This window comes from Rattus rattus, chromosome 3, assembly GCF_011064425.1.
Source record: "Rattus rattus isolate New Zealand chromosome 3, Rrattus_CSIRO_v1, whole genome shotgun sequence".
Lineage (NCBI taxonomy): Eukaryota > Metazoa > Chordata > Mammalia > Rodentia > Muridae > Rattus > Rattus rattus.
The window spans coordinates 177,784,784-177,807,182 of record NC_046156.1 but is presented as its reverse complement, the minus strand read 5'-3'; positions in this window follow the sequence as shown (position 1 = coordinate 177,807,182).

Here is a 22,399-nt window from a genome sequence, read left to right as displayed (position 1 = left end):
CAACTTCATCAATTGTATTACCTCTTGACTGGAGAATTGTAATACTGTTTTCTTTTCTCATTGATTCCATCCCTTGTGTGTCTCTACTGATAAGACTATCTCACCAGGGTTGGGGATTTAGCTGAGTTCGGTCCCCAGCTCCAAAAAAAAAAAAAAAAAAGGGAAAAAAAGAAAAGGAAAACAAAACAAAACAAGACTATCTCACCAACTTCCATTCAAATCCATCCTTTGACTTATTTCCTAAGTTCCACCCTAGGAAAGGGTGGAAGTCTTGGTGGCTTAAATCTTTCCTATTCTATCCCCAGTCAGTTTACAACAATTTGGCACTTTCTTTCATAAAATTTGTAGGCTTTAAGTGACTTTGGAAAGGCAACATGTTGCTTGTATCCTAAGGATTTCTTCTTCCATTTTTATGTGATATCTTTACTCAAGAATTCCTCCTCACAATATTCAATGCCATTTCCCAAGTAAACAGCTCTAAAATTAGTTTAAAAAGTCACAGTATTATCCAAATGGTGAATGAAATTGTATTTAATTAGCATTTTCCAGCTTTATATTTCTTCTTTCCATTAATTTATTTATTTAATCATTTTGAATTCGATTGCTGCCATCCCCACGGTTCCCCTCAGAGAGTTCCTCCCCAATCCCTTTCTCCTCTGATGGGGTGGGAACCCTAGGTATTCCCCACACCCTAGCACATTAAGTCTTTGAGATATTAGGTGAATCCTCTCCCACTGAAACCATACTAGGCACCCAATCTGGGGGAATAGATTCCACAGACAGGCAACAGCTTTGGGACTGACCTTGTTTCTATTGTTGGAGGACCCACAAGGACACTGACCTGCACCTCTGCTACATGCGTGCTAGGTATGAGAAGGTTGTAAGCTCTTTGGTTGATAGCTGTCTCTGAGAACCAAGAATCCAGGTGAACTGACTCTGTTGGTCTTCAGAGTTCTTATCCCCCAAGGCCTTCAGTCCTTCCTGAAACTCTTCCATAATACATCCGAAACACTGTCCAATGTTTGGCTGTAGGAATCTGCATCTGTTTCAGTGAGCTGCTGAATGGGGCATCTCAGAGACAGTTATGCTAGGCTCCTGTTATGCATGTCCTTTTGGGTCTGGATTACCTCACTCAGGATGATATTTTGTAGTTCCATCCATTTGCCTTCAAAATTCATGATGTCCTTGTTTATAATAGACAGATAGCATTCCATTGTGTAAATGAATCCATTTTCTGAATCCATTCTTCAGTTGAGGGACACCTTGTTGTTTCAGTTTCTGGCTATTATAAATAAAGCTGCTATCAACATGGTGGAATATGTGTGTTTATGATGTAGTGAGGCATCTTTTGGGTATAGCTGGGTCTTCAGGTAGAACTATTTCCATTTTGTGAGAAACTGCCATCTTGATTTCCAGAGTGGTTGTACAAGTTCATAATCCCACCAGCAATGGAGGTGTTCCCCTTTCTCCACATCCTTGCCAACACGGGCTGTTTGCTTGAGTTTTTGACCTGGGCCATTCTGATGGATTTAGCAGTAATAAATGTATCAAACAACATAGGAAAGGAAATAGAGTAGCACGTATAGGAATACAAAGTTTTTCTCACAGCTATGAAAGGGGAGTCATTTTTGCCTCCTTCTAATAGGTTACACAATTACAAAAGTTGAATGAGAACCACCAAATCTAATTATTAAAATAATACTAGCACCCTACCTAGGGTACAAGCTTATAATCTTGGTTATTCAAAAGGATTACAGGTTCAAGGTCTGCCTGGACTACAGAGCAATTTCAAAGTTTTCCTCAACAATTTACTGGGAGCCTGCCTTAAAATATAAAGTAAGATAGTACAAAATAATAAAATAAAAAGTGGCTCAATCAGTAAAGTACTCACCATACAAATGAGAGGAACTGGTTTGATCCCCAGCACCTAAGTAAAAATCCAAGCTTAGTAGAGTGTTGTCATTCCGGGGCTGGGGAGGCAGGCACAGTAGACAGCTGAGACTCCTTGGTGAACCAGCCAAGTCTCATTAGCAAGCCAGAGACACAAATGAGAGTTCCTGTCTCAAAAATCAAAAGACAAGTCCCCCACAGAATAGCCATAGATGTTGATTTCCGGCATGCACACATGCATGCTTGCACCTAATATGAACCCTAAGTCACAAATAAGTAAAATAAAGGTCAGTGACAGAACACTTGTACATATATATACATGTGGTACTGTGTAACTGTGTACCACATGTATATACACAAATATAAAATGACTTCAACATCATTATGTATGGAAGAAATATAGCCCAAAACTTTAATGAGCTATTACCACACACTGATGAGAATGTATAAAACTAAGAGTAATACCAAATTTGAACAAAATATAGTCATTGAAATTCTCACTATGCTTGTTGGCAGGAGCCTGATATGGATATCTCCTGAGAGGCTCTACCAGAGCCTCATCAATACAGATGCGGAGTCTTGCAGCCAACCATTGGACTGAGCAGGAGGACCCCAACGGAGGAGTTAGGGTCAGAACTGAAGGAGCTGAAGGGGTTTGCAACCCCATAAGTAGAACAACAATATCAACCAACCAGATACCCCAGAGTTCCCAGGGACTAAACTACCAACCAAAGAGTACACATGGAGGGACATGGCTCCAGATGCATATGTAGTAGAGGATGGCCTTGTCTGGCATCAAAGGGAGGGGAGGCCCCTAGTCCCATGAAGGCTTAGTGCCCCAGTGCAGGGGAATGCTAGCATGGTGGGTCAGGAGTGGGGGAGGGGAGGACCCTGTGAAGACAGTGGGGAGGGGAATGAGAGGGGGAGTTTCAAAGAGGAAACTGGAAGAGGGATAACATTTGAAATGTAAATAAGCAAAATAACCAATAAAAAAAAAAGAAATTCTCATTATGGGAGACTGAAGGTCAAGATCTAAGAAGATCAAAAGACACATAACTTGTGTCATCATTTCTCTTCCTACATATATTCTCAAAATGAAATATGCATATGTAATCAGGAGGCTCTGAACAAGAATGCTCATAATACAAGTAGTTATCAACTGACTTAGTAAACAATCGTAGAAATATCATGCAGTGATGATAGTGAACCAACTAGACATAGCATCAACTCGAGGAATTTCAGACATATTTGTTAAGCAGAAGCCAGACATAAAAGACTAAACAATGTAACTTCATTTACATGCAGTCCTGAAACAAACAAAAACAATCAACACTGACAGAAATCAAAGCAGAATTGTTCCTGGCAGGGCTACAAGGTACAAACTGATAGTACGAGGTGCATGTTAGCTTTCTGTGGTAAAATAAACACTTTTGTGCCTTTCTTGATTTGACTCATCCACGCATGACTGTATGTATTTGTACAAATCTCAGACTTTGTGCTTAGTATCTCTCCAGTTCACTATGTTAATATTATCTCAGAGAAAAACACTGGAAAAATGAACATTAATCAAACTTATAAAAATGCTAAAGAACAACAGACTTTAAAAGGTATAGCTGAGGAAGAAAAATAATAGATTATGTCTCATTGCTTGACTCTTGCAATCATTCCTCATTTCTTTTGCCTCTGCTTGACAAAGTTGAATGATTTTTTTTGCATCGTGGAAAAAAATCATCACAGAAGGAACTCAAGCCCGATGGACTGACTTGTTTTGCGTTTTTGGGCAACTGACTCTCCCCAAAGAGACCTCCACTTCCTCAAACACTGTGACACTCAGATCAGACATTTCTTAGGCCTCCTCAAGGCCTCACATTCTTTGTCTGACTCCAAATGGGAGTTCAGCAGCCCAATATAAAGAAGATCACCCAGTGTTCTGTGGTGACATAATGAAAGCATTTGGCACTGTCAGTAGACCCGCAATCTGGCAGATATTTGAGAATGTTGGACTGCCAAGAAAAGTTGACCAAGGTCATAAGCCTATTCCACAGTGATATATTGGTCATGCTGGTGTTGACAGCATCTCACATGATCCCTTCCCGATTGCTAGTGAAGTAAAGCAAGACTGCGAATGGGATCCAGGGATACCTAATTCTTTGTACGCAACACTCATGAGATTCAAGAAAGACTTGGAAGCTGCTATTCGGATCTGTTCCCAGTCCTTTGGAAAACCTTTGCAACTCATTGGACTAAGCACTGAAGAGGGAATAAACAACCAAGGTTCTAAATAAAAGTGTTTCTGTGAGCTTTAAAACTTGCAATGCATTAAACTATCCCCTTTAAGGTTGACAGTGTTCAATTTACAAAAGAGATATTAATTGGATTTGAGTACATTCAATGGCAATGTAAAGATGTTAACTGTTTTTCTACTATATACCAGTATGTTCTCTCTACTTATTTCAGAGGGGAAAAATAGCTTTCACACCACCCAAAGCTATATAAAACCAATACAAAAGTACACTGGGTTCTGTAGCAAAGACATTAGCTTATCCTCTGCTTGAGGGCTCTACTTAGCCCTTCTAAGCAATAATTGACTGACTCTCGTGGGGTAGCCGACTTGATTTATTCTTCATCTCCCAGGGCTTTTTTTTAGCCTAAACAATAATCGGATCTTTTCCCTTCCTAAAGCATTCATGGTTCATGACTAGTAATTAAAGAACACTTTAAAAACAAATCCAAAAGTGATTTCATAAAGGGAAAACAAATAGATTTCACATTTCCCCACTAAACACATTTATCCTGGGGGCATTCTTAATTCGGGAAATAAATGCATAGATCATTTTCTGAAAAAAAATGTAGATGACTTGTTTGTTTGTTTCAATTTCTGTAGTATATCCTAACTGCTCACTAATAAAGGCAATTCCAAATATATGAGAAAAGATTAGAAGTGGAAAAACTTAAGAAAAACAATTGACTTCTTTCAACCTTGTAGTACAGAAAGCGATGTTGTGGCACCAAATTAGATCAAAGCATGCTAAGCGAATCCTGAAGCATTGTGGGACACAAATAACTTACACTCAAGTGCAGTTACCAAAACTAGAACTTTTTGATGAAACAAGATATTTGGGTCTTATTATAATTTCGAAAAAGATTAAAATTTTTAACAAATACAATATTACGATTCCATATTTTACAGAACAGGGTCTAAAACTTGAAGCAACCTTAGCAAAGTGAACTGTTAAAACACAACTTAGTTTTGTGCTTTTGTGCTACTTGGAGGATTTTTTGTTATTGTTTTTTTTTTGTTTGCTTGGTGTTTGTTTGTATTTACATAATTTCAGAGGTATTTTTTAATATATGTCGCTTTATTCATAAAATATGTCTGTAGACCTTAGCAGGAACTCATTCAAAACAAATTTTCTTCAAGTTCTGTTTCATTATCTGTTCTGGAATGGGTAAGGGAATGTACTTCAGTATCTAAGTCAGTGATTCTCAACTTCCCTAACACTGCCACCCATTAACTCGGTTCCTTGCATTGTAGAGACCTCCCAAACATAACTGCTGCTACTTTATAACTGTAATTTTGCTACTGTTATGAATTATAATGAATTGTATTTTTGGAGATCAAGGTTTTTCAAAGGGGTCAAAACCCACAAGTTGAAGACCTCTGCTCTAAGTGATATTCAAAACACAGTTAACACTCTATTTTCCAGCCTTTCACACACCTTTAAGGACATGTAAAACTCCCAACTTCAAAGCACAGTCTCGTTTGCTTGCCTTTTGCTGTTTACTGTAAAGTAAATCATTAAGAATCTTATGAAGCCAGGGTCTTAAAAGGGCTGAAGTAATGAGCTCTTGTAAGCGAAGGCAACAATCCAGACAGCAATGTTCATTAGGATTCCCAGGGAAGTAAGACAACTTGGGAAGCTCCCTCAATTATAATTTGCTAATTGGTGATGCCCTAAAAGAATCTGAAAATCAGCATGTCTCATGCTATGCTCTATTCTAACTATTTATAGATTTCACAATCGCAGTCATGTACTTGTAACCCCAACATTAAGATGCTTACGAGGACGTTGGTAGACATATTTGTATCAGCAAAAACATTTGAAATGTTTCATGCTCACATTCCCAACTGAAGTCAGACAAGGCGATAGGCAGCTTTATTTTAGCTCTTCAAAAGTAAACAAGTACAGAAGTTGTATCAGTTGGGACTGAGCTTGACAACACTGCACATTGATAGATTGTGGTATTTTTATAATGGTCTCTGTCTGGTGCATAGAGAACTTTATTGACTTATTGACAAGTGGTCGGAACTACAATTATCTTTGAGAGGTTTTGAAGGGGAAGAAAGGGAATGGAGGAAAGATATAATTATATTTTAATCTCAAAAATAACAGAAAAAATTTAAAGCAAAACTTTTATTAAGTAAACCTATTTTCAGAGACTGTCTCTTTGGGAAGGGAGTGGACTTTTTGCTTCTGTTGTTGACTTTGATGTTTAGAATACCTCCAAACATTTCATGAAGGACTGCACAGAGTTCATAAATCTAAAATGCTATTGTGTACTTTAATGAGAAAGTCCAAGGGTATTTTTAAGATTTTATTTTGTGTACAGGGGCCTGTCTATGTGCATATGTGCACCTGTGTATGAAAGTGCCCTCAGAAGCCAGATGGCAAAGGAGTCAGGTGTCCTGGATGTAGAGAAACACTGGCTGTGAGTCATCTAATGTGGGTGCTGGGGAATGAACAACAGTTCACTGCAAAATCAGCAAATGCTCTTAACCACTGAGCCATCTCTCCAACCCCAAATAAGTGCACTTCAAAACTTACTTCAGATATGAGAGTATTGCCCTTATTCAAAGTTAATAAGCCGACACTGTTTATTAAATAAGGTTCTTTACATAGAAATCACACAAGGCCATATCGTGATCAGTTGAGGTAAATCTTGTGGCTGGAATCTGGCAGAAATCTAATTTCATAATTTCCCCTACGACGCAACAGCTCAATAGCCCTTAGTCCTCAGTTCAGTGCTTATAAAGAATATTTAGAAAGAACATAATTAATAAAAATATGGTGAGACTCCATTGTAAGCATATTTAATATAATATAAATTATGGAGAGTCTAAGAGCTATCCTTTCTGGAATATTCAACTGTAGTATGTATTAATAAAAGTAAAATGATTATTATATTTTTATGATACAGTAAAACAATATCCAAAATAAAAAACAATTAAATGCAGATGAGTAACAACAAAATAAAAAACAGAAAATTCTTCATTATGTCACTGTGCAAAAGAAACCATTTTTTCACATTTCTATTTAAATACTCATGTTTTCTTTACAAACCAACTATATCAATTAAATTCCTCCACTTTGCATTTCTACCACCTCAACATATTTATTATGTTGTTGTTCTTATTTCTAATATCACCTTTATTTCTGGATTTTCTATATTATTGTTTTCAATATTATTTCTAACATTTTTCATTCTGTTTTCCATAGTAACATTTTAATTCATTTTCATTTGCTCTATTTTGAAATCTTGTGAACCCAAGGAATTCCTTGGATAGTCTTTGATGCTTCAACCAATCCTACAAAGATTTGATGCCAAGTGTTTCATTATGCATTATTTATTCCCACTTTTTTAAATTAATGATGAGCACATTACATATATAGGATATATAAGCCGACTAAATAATATGACCTATGACCAAACTTGGAACAAATTGAGTAACAAAATAAGTAGCAATATGAATAAAATATTGGAATCTAAAAACATCCCTGATATCATACAAATATAAGTAAGGAAAGAGTAACGGCTAAGCATAGGGATACCACCTTCAATCCCAGCATTTGAAAGGCAGAGGCAGGGGAATTTCTGTCAATTCAAGTTCAGTCTTATCTTCATAATGAGTTCCAGGACAGCCAGAGCTACATAGTGAGACCCTGTCTTAGAAAAAAAGAGTAATGAACAATAATTATTGATAGGAATCTAATTAATAAATGTTGGAGGAACTAGGAAATAAAAATATGGCTAATCAGACCTAAATAATCACCGTTAAGGATGAAAACCCTTAAATTAATAAGCAGAACTTTAAACAAAAGTATCTACAAAAATCCCAAAGTTTCTCCCTCTCTAAAATGTAGTAATTACAACAAACAAACAAACATAAGTTTCTAACATTAAAGTAGAGAACTGTAGCAACATCATGTTGGTTCTGCCGAAAGTTAATATTAGAGATCTCTCTATGTATCTATCTCTTTCTCTGTGCCTACCTCTGTATCTGTCTCAAGAACATTAAGCACTTTCGGAAGCAGTTAAGATGAGAGATGAGGGGCTGGACAGATCACTTATTGGTTAAGGGCATTTACATCTTGAAGAAAATCTTTACTGAGTTCGCAGCATCAACATGGTGGTTTACAACATTTCTTAACTCTAATTCCATGGGACCCACTGCCTCACATGATCTCCAAGGACACCACGAGTACTACATGTGTATAGGCAAAACTCTCAAATGCAAAAGGTAAGATGAATAAAAATGTAAAATTATGTTATGAAAAGGATGAGCAGTGAATACTATTTAATCCCCAAAAAGAAGTTAAAAAAATACCACAGATATAGTTGATTTAGAGTTTTTCTTCAAACGTTGTATGTATTATTAAGGCATCTGGAATTGTGTATGGAAACAATACTTAAACAATTAACACAATCATATGGATAAAACTAAGTCATAGACAATTTTACAATCATGTGGAGTTATGTGTTGTACATGGAAAAAGATAATATTCCTTTATACCTTGAACTCCACCAACACATACCAAAGATATTACAGAAATAAGCCAGTGGGCAGACATACTTTAACAATATCGATATTTTGGTCTTTCTATATAGCTACCTCTAGTTCCTAATAGAGTTCAACAAGAGGAAATAGGAGGGTTGATAAAAGAAAGCAATGAAGGGAACATGAAAAATCAATAATTGTCCTAAAATACCATTTGACAATGAGTCAGAAAATCTCTGCTTGCCAAGAGCAAGCTCAAAGATTTTAACCTGGACAAGACACAGCATATGAGCAAGATGATACCCAAGGAGTTTTCTCTTGGGAGGGAGACCTCCAGGAGCCCTATTGAACAGACTTCCCTTAGGAGGCAATCACCCGGGTCCTGTGTTCATACAATCTTCCAATTACTGGCACTAACAGACTGTATACATTGAATAGCCTTTAAGACTAAGGAACTCCGAGACAGACCAACCAAGTGGCAGGTTTGCCGGTCGTCTGGCAAGTAAAGGCAAGGGGCTGCTTTGGAGCAGTAGGTAGCAGTGTTTACTGCTGTCACAGAGGAGCCTGTTACCATGAACTCTGAGTTTCTCCAGTGTAACTTGACACTGTGCAGCTGTCAAGGACCTTAGCACATCCCGCTACAGAAATGGCTGCTCTGGGACTGATAGTTGAACATACTGGTGACTGTGGCTACAGCTACTAAAAGTGTCCTTTGTCATTGATCCAGGAGTTACCTATCTTCTGTCAGCATCCATGAAGCTGTGGCGTGTCTACCTTTCTAGCTTGGAAGTAGGAATAGGGTCTTAAGCTCTTCACAGCTCTTAAAATGCTCAATCACATTTTCTCATGCACAGAATAATCAACAAACACACAGTACACCCATTGAAACAGCAAAATGATTAAATTCTGAAGGTCGGATGAACATGGTAACCAACTGGGAGTTTCATGACTGTTTCAAACGCTGGTATTTGTCATGGTGATTGGTTACCATGAGCCTAGAGCTGTCAGACTTTCTTATGTAGTTTTCTTTGTCTGTTTATTGAGCCAAACTTTTATATGATTAGGACCTAAAATTTGAAAAGCGTTAATTCTCAAATTAATGAAATAAAAATTAAATCTGTATGTTTATTGGTTGTTCAATCAGATATGCAACACATTGTGTTTTAAATCAATGTTTAAAGTATATTAAAATAAGATGCTGTTGAGAAATCCAAAGAAAATCTGGGTTTTTATTTGTGTTTCCTAATGGCAAAAGAGTTCTATAATAATGTCCCATAGAACGAAAACTAATGAAAAAAGTTTAGACTCCTGAAGGGTTTAAAGGGTATGCTCATTGGATTTATAAACTGAAAAGTGAATCCACCCAAAGATGTAGCCACAAGCTTCAATTACATATCTTCTCCTCCAGGAAAATAAGATCCTAGTTTGTGGAAAACAAAGAGTGCCTATTTCACATTTTGTTCCCTAGAATCACTTTGACCATTTTATCATTAGTGGTATTTTTGAGAGAGCGTGAAACCAAAATGGATTATTTTTCTTGTATCTAGCCTCTTTGTGACCAATTATATGGTCAATTTTGGAGAACTATAGAGGTGCTGAGAAGGGGATAAAGAAACTAGCTATTTGGTTCATAACGCTCTGTTAGCCTCAGTGTACTATTCTGTTTCATGATCTGTCCATTGTGAGAAATGTGTGTAATTACAATGTGTTTTGAGCTAAATAAGTTTCTTTCTTTGCAGAAATAAGACCAGAGTCAGAATTGAAAGGGAAAATGAAAACATTTTTTTTTGTATTGTTTGATAATTTTTATTGGTTGTTCAATCAGCATTTCTTGGGACCATTTGCTTAGAAAAATTTTTTCAGCCTTTTATGCTGAGGTAGTGTCTGCCTTTGTCATTGAGGTATGTTTCCTATATGCAGCAAAATGCTGGGTCCTGCTTACATACCCAGATAGAGAGTCTATGTCTTTTTATTGCAGAATTGAGTCCACAGATGTTAAGAAATATTAAGGAAAATTGATTATTGCTTCCTGTTATTTGTTGTTAGAAGTGGAATTATTTTTGTGTGTCTCTCTTTTTTTGGTTTCATTGCAAGGAGATTATATTCTTGCTTTTTGTATGGTGTAATTTCCCTCCTTGTGCTGGAGTTTTCTATCTATTATCCTTTGTAGGACTGGATTTGTAGAAAGATATTCTGTAAACTTGGTTTTCTCATGGATTATATTGGTTTCTCTATCAATGTTAATTGAGAGTTTTGCTGGATATAGTAGACTGCATTGGCATTTGTGTCCTCTTAGGGTCTGTATAACATCTGCCCAGGGTCTTCTAACTTTCATAGTCTCTGTTGAAAACTCTGGTGTGATTCTGATAGGTCTGCTTTTATATGATACTTGACCTTTTTCCCTTACTGCTTTTAATATTCTTTCTTTGTTTTGTACATTTGGTGTTTTAATTATTAGGTGACAGAAGGAGTTTCTTTTCTGGTACAGTCTATTTGGAGTTCTGTAGGTTTCTTGTATATTCATGGGCATCTCTTTCTTTACATTAGAGAAGTTTTCTTCTATAATTTTGCTGAAGATATGTAGTTGGTTTTGTTGGCCCTTTAAGTTGGAAATCTTCACTTTCTTCTATATCTATAATCCTTAGATTTGGTTTTCTCATTGGGTTTTTGGATTTTCTGGATATTGTGGGTTAGGAAAGTTTTGCATTGTGCATTTTCTTTGTGTGTCAATGTTTTCTATGGTATTTTCTGCACCAGTGATTCTCTCTATCTTCAACAAGACAGATTAAGATTTAGCCAGACTAACAAGTAGGTACAGAGACAGTATTTAAATTTTCAAAATCAGAAATGAAAAGGGAGAGATGACAACAGAAACTGAAAATACAAAAAGAAATTCACCAGATCTTATTACAAAAGCCTACACTCAACAAAACTGGAAAATCTGGATGAAATGGAAATTTTCTAGACAAATGTCAGGTACCAAAGCTAAAACAGAATCATATAAACCATCTAAACAGTTCCATAATACCTAAAGAAATAGTAGTCATTAAAAGTCTCCCAACCAAAACAAACAAACGAATGAATGAATGAATGAATGAATGAATGAATGAATGAATGAATAAAATAAATAAAATAAAACCAGGACCAGATGGGTTTAGTGCACAATTCTATCAGACTTTCAAAGAAGACCTAATAACAATATTCCTCAAAATATTCCACAAACTAGAAAAAGAAGGAAGACTACCCAATTCATTCTATGAAGCCACAATTATGCTTATACCCAAGCCACAAAAAGACCTAACAAAGAAAGGAATCTTCAGACCAATTTCACTTATGAATATCGATGCACATAGACTCAATTAAATTCTTGCAAACCGTATATAAGAACACATCAAAACGTTCATCCATCATGGTCAAGTAGGCTTTATCCCAGGGATGCAGAGATAGTTGAATATATGGAAATCTATCAGTGCAATCCACTTTATAAACAAACTCAAAAACAATACATGATTATCTCATTAAATGATGAGAAAGCATTTGACAAAATTCAGCATGGTAAAAGTCTTGGAAAGATTGGGAATTCAAGGCCCATACATAAATATAGTAAAAGCAATATACAGCAAACCAGTAGCCAACATCAAACTAAATGGAGAGAAACTTGAAGCAATTTCACTAAAATCAGGTACTAGAAAAGGCTTCCCACTCTGTCCCTACTTATTCAATATAGTCCTCGAAGTCCTAGCCAGAGCAATTAGACAACCAAAGGAGGTCAAAGGGATACAAATTGGAAAGGAAGAAGTCAAATTATCACTATTTGCAGATGATATGATAGTACAATTAAGTGACCACAAAAATCCCACTAGAGAAATCCTACAGCTGATAAACAACTTCAGCAAAGTAGCTGGATATAAAATTATCTCAAACAACTCTTCTGCTACTCAAAGGATAAATAGGCTGAGAAAGAAATTAGGGAAATGATACCCTTCACAATAGTCACAAATAATATAAAATAACTTGACATTACTCTAACCAAGCAAGTAAAAGATCTATATCACAAGAACTTCAAGTCTCTGAAGAAAGAAGTTGAAGAATATCTCAGAAGAAGGAAAAACCTCCCATACTCATGGATTGGCAGGATTAATATAGTAAAAATGGCCATTTTGTCAAAAGCAACCTACAGATTCAATGCAATCTCTATCAAAATTCCAATTCAATTCTTCATAGAGTTAGAAAGAGCAATTTGCAAATTGATTTGGAATAACAAAAAACCCAGGATAGCGAAAACTATCCTCAACAATAAAAGACCTTCTGGGGGAATCAACATCCCTAACCTCAAGTTGTGTTACAGAGCAATAGTGATACAAACTGTATGGTATTGGTACACAGATGGGCAGGTAGATCAATGGAATAGAACTGAATACCCAGAAATGAACCCACACACCTATGGTCACTTGAACTTTGACAAAGAAGCTAAAACCATCCAGTGGGAGGTGGACAACAGATTTTTCAACAAATGGTGCTGGTTCAACTTAAGGTCAGCATGTAGGAGAATGCAAATTGACCTTATCACCTTTTTGCAAAAGCTCAAGTCCAAGTGAGCAAGTACCTCCATAAAAACCAGATACACTCTCAAACGTTAATAGAAAAGAAAGTGGGGAAGAGCTTCAAACACATAGGCACAGGGGAAATTTTCCTGAATAGAACACCAAAGGCTTATACTCAGAGACCAAGAATTAACAAAAGGGAGCTTATAAAATTGCAAAGCTTCTCTAAGGCAAAGGACATTGTCAATAGAACAAAAGAGCAACCAACAGATTGGGAAAAGATCTTTACCAATCCTACTTCCAATGGAGGGCAAATATCCAATATACACAAAGAACTCAAGAAGTTAGAATGCAGAAAATCAAATAACCCTATTAAAAATGGGGTACAGAGCTAAACAATGAATTCTCAACTGAGGAATACCAAATGGCTGAGGAGCACTTAAAATATGTTGAACATCCTTAGTCATCAGGAAAAAGCAAATCACAATAATCCTGAGATTCCACTTCACACCAGTCAGAAATGGCTAAGATCAAAACTCATGTGACAGCAGATGCTGGCGAGCATGTGGAAAAAGTGGAACACTTCTTCATTGTTGGTGGGATTGCAAGTTGGTACAACCACTGTGGAAATCAGTCTGGTAGTTCCTCAGAAAATTGGATACAGTACTGTCTGAGGACTCAGATATACCACTCCTGGGCTTATATCCAAAAGATGTTCCAACATATAACAAGTGCACATGGTCCACTATGTTCATAGCAGCCTTATTTATAACAGTCAGAAGATGGAAAGAACTCAGATGCCCTTCAACAAAGGAATGGATACAGAAAATATGGTACATTTACACAATGGAGTACTACTCAGCTATTAAAAACAATGACTACATGAAATTCTTAGGCAAATGGATGGAACTAGAAAATATCATCCTGAATGAGGTAGCCTAATCATAAAAGAATACACATGATATACACACCCTGATAAATGGATATTAGCCCAAAAGCTCAGACTATCCAAGATACAGTTCATGGACCACAAGCTCAAGAAGCAGGAAGGCCAAAGTGTAGATGCTTCAGTCCTTCTTAGAATTGGGAACAAAATACTCACAGAAGGAAATATGGAGACAAAGTGTGGAGCAGACTGAAGTAAAGGCCATTCAGGGACCGCCCCACCTGGGATTCAACCTAAATGCAGTCACCAAACCCAGACACTATTGCAGATGTCAAGAAGTGCATGTTGACAGGAGCCTGATATAGCTGTCTCCTGAGAGGCTCTGCCTCAGCCTGACAAATACAGAGATGAATGTTTGCAGTCAATCATTGGACTGAAAATGGGGTCCCTAGTGCAGGAGTTAGAGAAAGGACTGAAGAAGTCGAAAGGGTTTGTAACTCCCTAGGAAGAACAACAGTATCAACCAACCAGACCAACCACACCAACCAGACCAACCAGACCTCCCAGAGCTCCCAGGGACTAAACCACCAACCAGAGAGTACACATAGAGCAATCCATGGCTCCAGCTGCATATGTAGCAGAGGATGGCCTTGTCTGGCATCAATGGGAGAAGAAGGCCTTGGTCCTGTGAAGACTCAATGCCCCAGTGTAGGGGAATGCCAGGGCGGGGAGTTGGGAGGGAGTGGTTAGGTGGGTGAGGAAGCACTCTTATAGAAGCAGGGGGAGGAGGGATGGGATAGGGTGTTTCCAAAGGGGAAACCAGGAAATGTAAACAAAGAAAATATCCAATAAAAGAAAAGAAAAAATATATCAGCAAGCTCATATGCCCATATTATACTTTATATACATTTTCCTTATCAGAATAAAAGGAGATTTCTTAGTCTTTTATATCTTTATACCAACACCTTGATTCAAAATAGCTCATCAACTTCAAAAGGAAGTTTTATTTCTCACTGGGCATGATATAAAAAGTAAAAAGGCTTTCAATTTGAAAATGGTTTCTTGGTAAAAATGGCAATTAAATAAGCAAGAGCTTCTTGGACAGTAAATGTAGTGAGCAGCTGTGTGTGGGATATGGAGAGGGGACCTTGTTGGGGACAAGAGCTGGGATTAAATCTGCCTGTATATAGCAGAAGCCATTCTTCTTTGCACTGTGTACCTACCAAAGAAAAGTTGGACATAGATCAGAGTAGGTACTTCTCTAAGGGTTTTTCCATGGTACTGATACTTTATGAGTACCATAATATGATGGCATTGATTGAGCCCACCTTGATTTGACAACAGTGCAATAAACATTTCCAATAACTTTGTCAAGATATGATGGCCACACTGTATGATTCATTCATAAATACTGCATACTACTCAATGGCTTTAGGGGTCTCTCATTGAAATGACATGTCACCACAAATATAGAACAGTTTTGTCCTTCAGTCCTATTTTTGTGTTAACAATGTAGCTAGCCATCCCACAAGTCTTAGCATTACCAAAGCATGCTAAGTCTTTTCCTTCTTACTTTCAATTTATTTGTATCTGTGACTCTCCTAGCCTCTATAGAAAGCATATAATCGGATAGTGATATAAATAATTTGAGGGTTGTTTTAAGGCAGTATTTGAGATTTATTCTGATCCAAAAAATGTTTGGATCATGGTTTTCCCTGGTAATGCCCAACAAGTTCAAGTTCTCTCTCTCTCTCTCTCTTTCTCTCTCTCTCTCTGTGTGTGTGTGTGTGTGTCTATGTGTCTGTGTCTCTGTGTGTCTGTGTCTCTCTGTGTCTGTGTCTCTCTGTGTCTCTCTGTCACTGTCTTTGTCTCTGTGTCTCTGTGTGTGTCTCTGTCTCTGTGTCTGTCTCAGTATGTCTCTGTATCTGTTTCTGTCTCAGTATGTCTCTCTGTTTCTCTGTCTCTCTCTCTCTGTGTCTCTGTCTCTCTCTCTGTGTCTGTCTGTCTCTCTCTCTCTCTGTCTCTGTCTCTCTCTCTCTCTCTCTCTACACACACACACACACACACACACACACACACACACACACACACACACACACACACACACACACACACTAGGCTGGCCTCAAACCTCAGATGCACCTGCCCCTCTGCCTCCTGAGTTCTGAGATTAAAGGCCACCCATGACTGACTTCTGAGTCTCTTAATACTTTTCACCATTAATTATTTGAGAGAATGCTTGCAGTCTTGAACTTTACACATATGCTGTTTCACAAAAACAAATAAAATTAAATGCCTGAGGAATTTTTTATGGTTTGCCATGCATTTTATACAAAAATACGCAGCTCACAAATATAGAACTAGAGAAAAAATGTCACAATTGATTTCTGAGTAGCATCCCAGTTTTAGGAGCTGAACATTCAGTTGACAACCAATGCTGATAAATATTGCATTTTCTGTTTTTTCTTAATTTTTATTAGTTATATTTCTTTACTTACATTTCAAATGTTATTCTCTTTCCCAGTTTCCTGTCCATAAGCCCCCATCCCATCCCTCCCCCCTCCCCACCCATCCCTCTTACTGCACCCCCATTTTCCCTTTTGCAAGGCTATTCTCTGCTACATATGCAGTTGGCGCCCTGGGTCAGTCCATGTATTTTCTAAGCATAAAACCTCCACTGCAGGTCAAGGTTGTGTGATAAAGAAATGGCCTTTAATTTCAATGTCTGGGCCCGGGGTACTGCTTCCATTCTTTGAGCCAGAACAGAGAGAGAGAAAGAAAGAGAGAGAGAGAGAGAGAGAGAGAGAGAGAGAGAGAGAGAGAGAGAGAGAGAGAGAGAGAGAGAGCAGAAAACTTCTTTTGATAGTACCATCTAGTGATACAGCTATTCGGGAGTTGAGGCTTGACCTTTCCAGGAATGTACTTTATGCCTCCACTGGAAGCATGTAGGAATTATTTCTTATATTTTTGGTTGCATCTGTCCAGAGTGAAGTTTCCTTTATATTGGACTCAAAGGGGGAAAGGAGGGAGTAAGTCATAATTCAAATGGCACAGGCTTGCTGTGTTTACTGAGTTACAATAGGCTGTTTGAGCAAACCTTATCTCTGTAAACTAAGAAACCATAAACAAGGTGAAAATAAAAGCAAACGTAGTTTTCTGCAGGGCAGACTCCATTTGCAAGTAGGCGGCTATGAAGCTGAGCAGAAAATGAAACCCGTGTTCTATCACCAAGGACCACTGAGTCTTTGGAGATATGGGGTAACGAACGCGGTGAAGTGAAATAACCTGCTTTCAGCAACTTCGTATCTGACCCTGCTCATTACGCCAGTTGTTTTAAGTGGCTGGGCCAGTGCTGGTTTCTGTTCATACATTAAGCTCTATGCGAGTGGTCATTAAAGGGTTATCATAAGAAGGTTATCAGTAAATATACGTCTCTGAAAGAGCAAGTCAGCAAAAGCCTGTGGACTGGAAACTACACCATCTGGCATCTTGACACAGGATTCTTTCTAAACCGCATTCTTTATCAGGAAGTTACAAATTGATTATCTGGTGTTTGTAAGGCGCACTTCAGCCTGACACTTGTGATTTCTGAGGTTCAAATAAAACTTATGTCCCCTCCTGGGCAGACTGCAGCCATTTCTAACCCCCTTCTTTTCCTATATGCCTTGAGGGTGATTCCAAAGACTTGAAATCACTGTATATTTTTAAAAATCATTTCCGACATTGCCACTGGGAAGTGACTCTGAGCTTCTCACATTGTCCCTGTAGAAGTGGATCTGTTAAGTGTTCTGGTTCATAATATCTGTGGTTTCTTGTGCTATCACTATGGTAACGTCAATACAGTACACTTACTTTGTGTACTGAGAATTTCAGTCTTCATTTGCATGCATGAAAATTGTTATTGGAAATTATTCTATACTCCCATGCACAGAACAATGGCCTCTATTTAGTTTCCTAGATTCTATAGGTACAGTTAAACACATACATTAAAAGATTCAGCACTAGGATACACACATGAGAACATGCAGCATTTGTTATTCTGTATCTGTTACTTCACTCAATGTTTCCCAGCTCCGTCTGCAGACTTGCACATTTGATCACTCCAATTGTCACAGCTATAATTCCATTGTGTACAGGCACAGCATTTCCATTATCCATTCATCAGCTGATAGACATCTAGGCTCTTTTCCATGTCCTACATATTGTGAGTACAGCAGGGATGAGCATGGATAAGCATGTACCTCAATAGTAGGAAACAGAGTTCTTTAGGTCTATACTTGGTGTGGCATGGCCAGGTCATATACTACACCAATTCCGGTTTTCTGAGGAACCGCCACACTGATTCCACAATGGCTGCACTAGTGTTTGCTTACACCAACAGTGGACACAGCTGGTCTTTCCTCACACACTTGCTATACTTGTGTTTTGGCTTTTATCTTAGCCATTCTGACTAGAGTCAAATCAAATCTCAAAATAATTTTAATTTTCATTTCCTTGATAGCTATAGCGATGAAAACTTTCAAAAATATTTCCCAGCTATCTAGGAAACTTAACTTTGTTAAGTTCCATAGTCCACTTTTTTAAATGGAGTTCAACTTTCTTTAATTGTGCTTAATTTGGATAATTTGTATTTTGTATAATCTAGATACTAAGTCTATACTATATCCTCAGTCAGATATATAGTTGGCAAATATTTCTTTTTCCATTATGAATGCTACCTCTTCAGTAATCTATGTTTCCTTTGCAATAGAGAAGTTTCTCAATGTCAGGGAATCACACTTAATGATGATTGATCCTAATTCCTTGGTGAGTCCTATACAGAAAGTTTTCTTTATCTGTATCTCTATCCTTATGGGTACTTTCTACACAGGCTTTTAGAATGTTCATGTTTTTAAGTCTTACAGAAATCTTTGGTCAATTTGGCATTGAATTCTGAGCAGAATGAAAGAGAAAGGTCTGTGAGCTCCAATAACAATCAGAGTGTTAAGTAGGATTATACTGTGGTGGCAATTGTGGCACAAATGTTATGGGTGTAACCAAGTTCATTGTGATTAGATTTAAGGCATGTTCCAGGAGGGGCAAAACATTTCTTATAGACATTACAGGACCACTGAACTAATGAACTTACACAGCTGAGGCTGTTTAAACAAAACCCGTATAAGAACAATACTTGCAAAACTGTAACACAATGGGAAAAAGGCTCATGAGCCCTCAACGTTAGTTGAAGAACTACTGATAGTTAATGTCTTCTGGGGAATGAGACTCAGTTTTCTTTAAGGGTACGGACCCCGATAGCTCTATCATTCTCTAATGGAAGAACCCATACCTGTAAATTTCTAGGCAGCACAAATTTGTACTCCATTGGGGGAAAGGGGAGAGAACACAAAGTTAGTAGAGGAAGGGGAGTAGAAAGTGAATCTGAAAGGAATTACAGGGTGGAGTGGTGAGTAAATGGAATAAAAAGCTGTTGTATGGATTATAAAATTATTTTTTTAATTGATAATTAATAAAAATATCAAATATCAACATTTATTTTTCCTCAGTTGATTTCCATGAAAATTCATGCAAAATTAGTAAATTTACACCCCCCAAATATTAATAAATATCCTTTTTCTTCAACACATGAAGTTCATGGGTTTGTACTATGGAGTATCTTCAGGATTATGTAAGCCTATGTATTATATATTTATAAAGTTTAGACTTTAGTAGTATATTACACATTTGAAACATAGTGCAAAGTCTTCCAATTAGGGTTTAATTGCCTATCTCAGTTATGCATACGGTTTGCTTTGAATTATTAAGAAAAATAAAAAAACATGTGTTTTAATGTGTTTTACTGTGACTTCCATTTTTTCAAAGAATGTCTTAAAAATAGGAAGCCTTCAACTTACACAGAAAGAAGCTGAAAGTCTTATTTTTTACAGTGTCTTTAGTTTGTTACTTGAGGCCACTCTTGGAGAGTGTGACCTTCAATTATTTCAATAAGAATTTGTTGTATAAAACACAATAATGGGCCTTTTATTTGATAAAATGTTACATATTAGTGATGTCTGGGAGAGGTGATGTCACTCCATTATTGGGTAATTTTACTTAAACTCCTTTTATATGTGTATATGTATATCTTTAGGAAGCTTCTACAATAACTTCCCACATGTTTTCAAAGATCTTTAGTATAAGTTACCCCTCTCTATCCCTCCTTCTCTACATTGCCTCCCATCCTCTACCCCATTTAACCTTTCCTACTTCATCATTTCTTTTTCTCCTTCCATACTGCATGGATTGTGACATCCTCCTTCCTTTGAAATCCCCCACAGCACACACTACTCTCTCAACTGCTGTCAGTACTCCAACTTAAACACATGCATCTAAGGGTTCAAACTAGCACCTACACACTTAAGAGAACCTGTAGCACTTGTCTTTGTGGGTCTAGGTTACCTCAGAAAGAATGATTATTTTCGGCTTCTATACATCTACTATGAGTCTTACAACTTCACTTTCCTTTGCAGCTGAAAACAATTTCCATTATTAACATATACCACATTTCGTTGCCCATTCATTCAGTTTACAGGCTATTATTTATGCTGAAACAATGAACGTGAGTGATCAAGCAGCTCTATATTAAAATATACGGTCTCCTGGGGACATGTCCAGAGTGGATTAGCTGGATATTCTAGTGGATTTATTTCTCTCTTTTTGAGCAACACTGACACTTATCTCCAGAGTACACCATTTTATGTATTAAGTCATCTCGTTGCAGGTTGTTGGCAATGGGATGCATAGGTATCTTCCAAACATTATAGGCTTTTACCATAGAACTTAGTTACCAAGAGCTTAATAGTAACACCCTATTGCTTAAAGACATGGCATATTTGAATCAGTGAACATAGAAAAATCAAGCTGGCACCAACTAATAACTGTCCTAATAATGTGTATCTACTGGTGCAGCAATGACACACATACACACACACACACACACACACACACACACACACACATATATATATATATATATACACACACACATATACTAGAGACACATATACATACTTTCTGGATGAATGAATTTAAAACCTTTTCCACAAAACAGTGTCTATGTCTGCCTCTTTAACTGGGTCAAAAACCAGTTCCTGGCTAGGTTATAGTTCCCAGGGAAGAATCTAGTGCCATTGTTCTGATAAGTGGATACAGTAATAAACTCAGAGTTATTTATTTATTCTCAAGAACTAGCACATTTCTCACCTAGCACATTTCTCAACTCAGAGATGTTTCTTTACTTCAGTACATGGTAATTAATACAGAGACTCACGTCTGATCAGCACACAGAAAATAAGAGGCTATGAAGTGCACAGCTGTGGGTGGGTTATCGCTATCACACCCCTGCCCTCGATATTCAGGGATCGTAACTGAAGAAGGAGCAGAAGTATCATAAGAGCCAAGGTAATAGAGTCATGTAGCAAAACGGCATTTGCCAGACATGATGTACAGTGGACACATGGACATACGGTGGCTGTACTGGCATGGACAGGACCTGAACAAGATCAGAGTCCCAATATAGATCGATGAAGGGCTCATGACATCACACACCTATCCGAGGAGCAATTGGCAAATGATGGCTACTGGACAAGCCAGAGTCATTTGCCTTCAGGATGCAGGTTCTGAATGGTTTAGCATGTCCTGTGCCCATGCAGATAGTACTAAATGGACTCACTAGTCTTTAAAAGGAACACATAAAATTGAGCGGGAAAAGTGCTGGAGATACAGGGTAGGGACTGGAAGTAAAGGAGTAGGGGTGGATTTGGTGAAAAACACATCAAATGCAGAGTAGGGAGCTGGAAGAAGGACTGGAGGAGCAGAGGGAGACTGCAACCCCATAGGAAGGTCAATGTCAGGTGGTCAGACCACCCAGTGCTCCCAGGGACTAGACCACCAACCAAGGAGTGTACAGGGAGGGATCCATGGCTCCTGGTACACATGTAGCAGAGGATGGCCTTGTCTGACATCAGTGGGAAGGGAGGCCCTTGATCCTGTAGAGGTTTGACGCTGGAGATGCTGGAACAGTGGAGCCCGAGTGGGTGGGTGGGTGGGGGAGCACCCTCATAGAGACAAAGAGAGGAGGAGAGGCCACATATGGGATGGGAGGGGTTGTGAAGGGGGTAACCAGGAATGGGGATATCATTTGAGATATAAACGAATGGAATGATTAATTTTAAAAATAAAATACAAAGTATATACAAATATAAATTATCATAAAAAGCTCAAATGAATTAGATGTTTTATAACTAGCAGTGATATGCTATATAC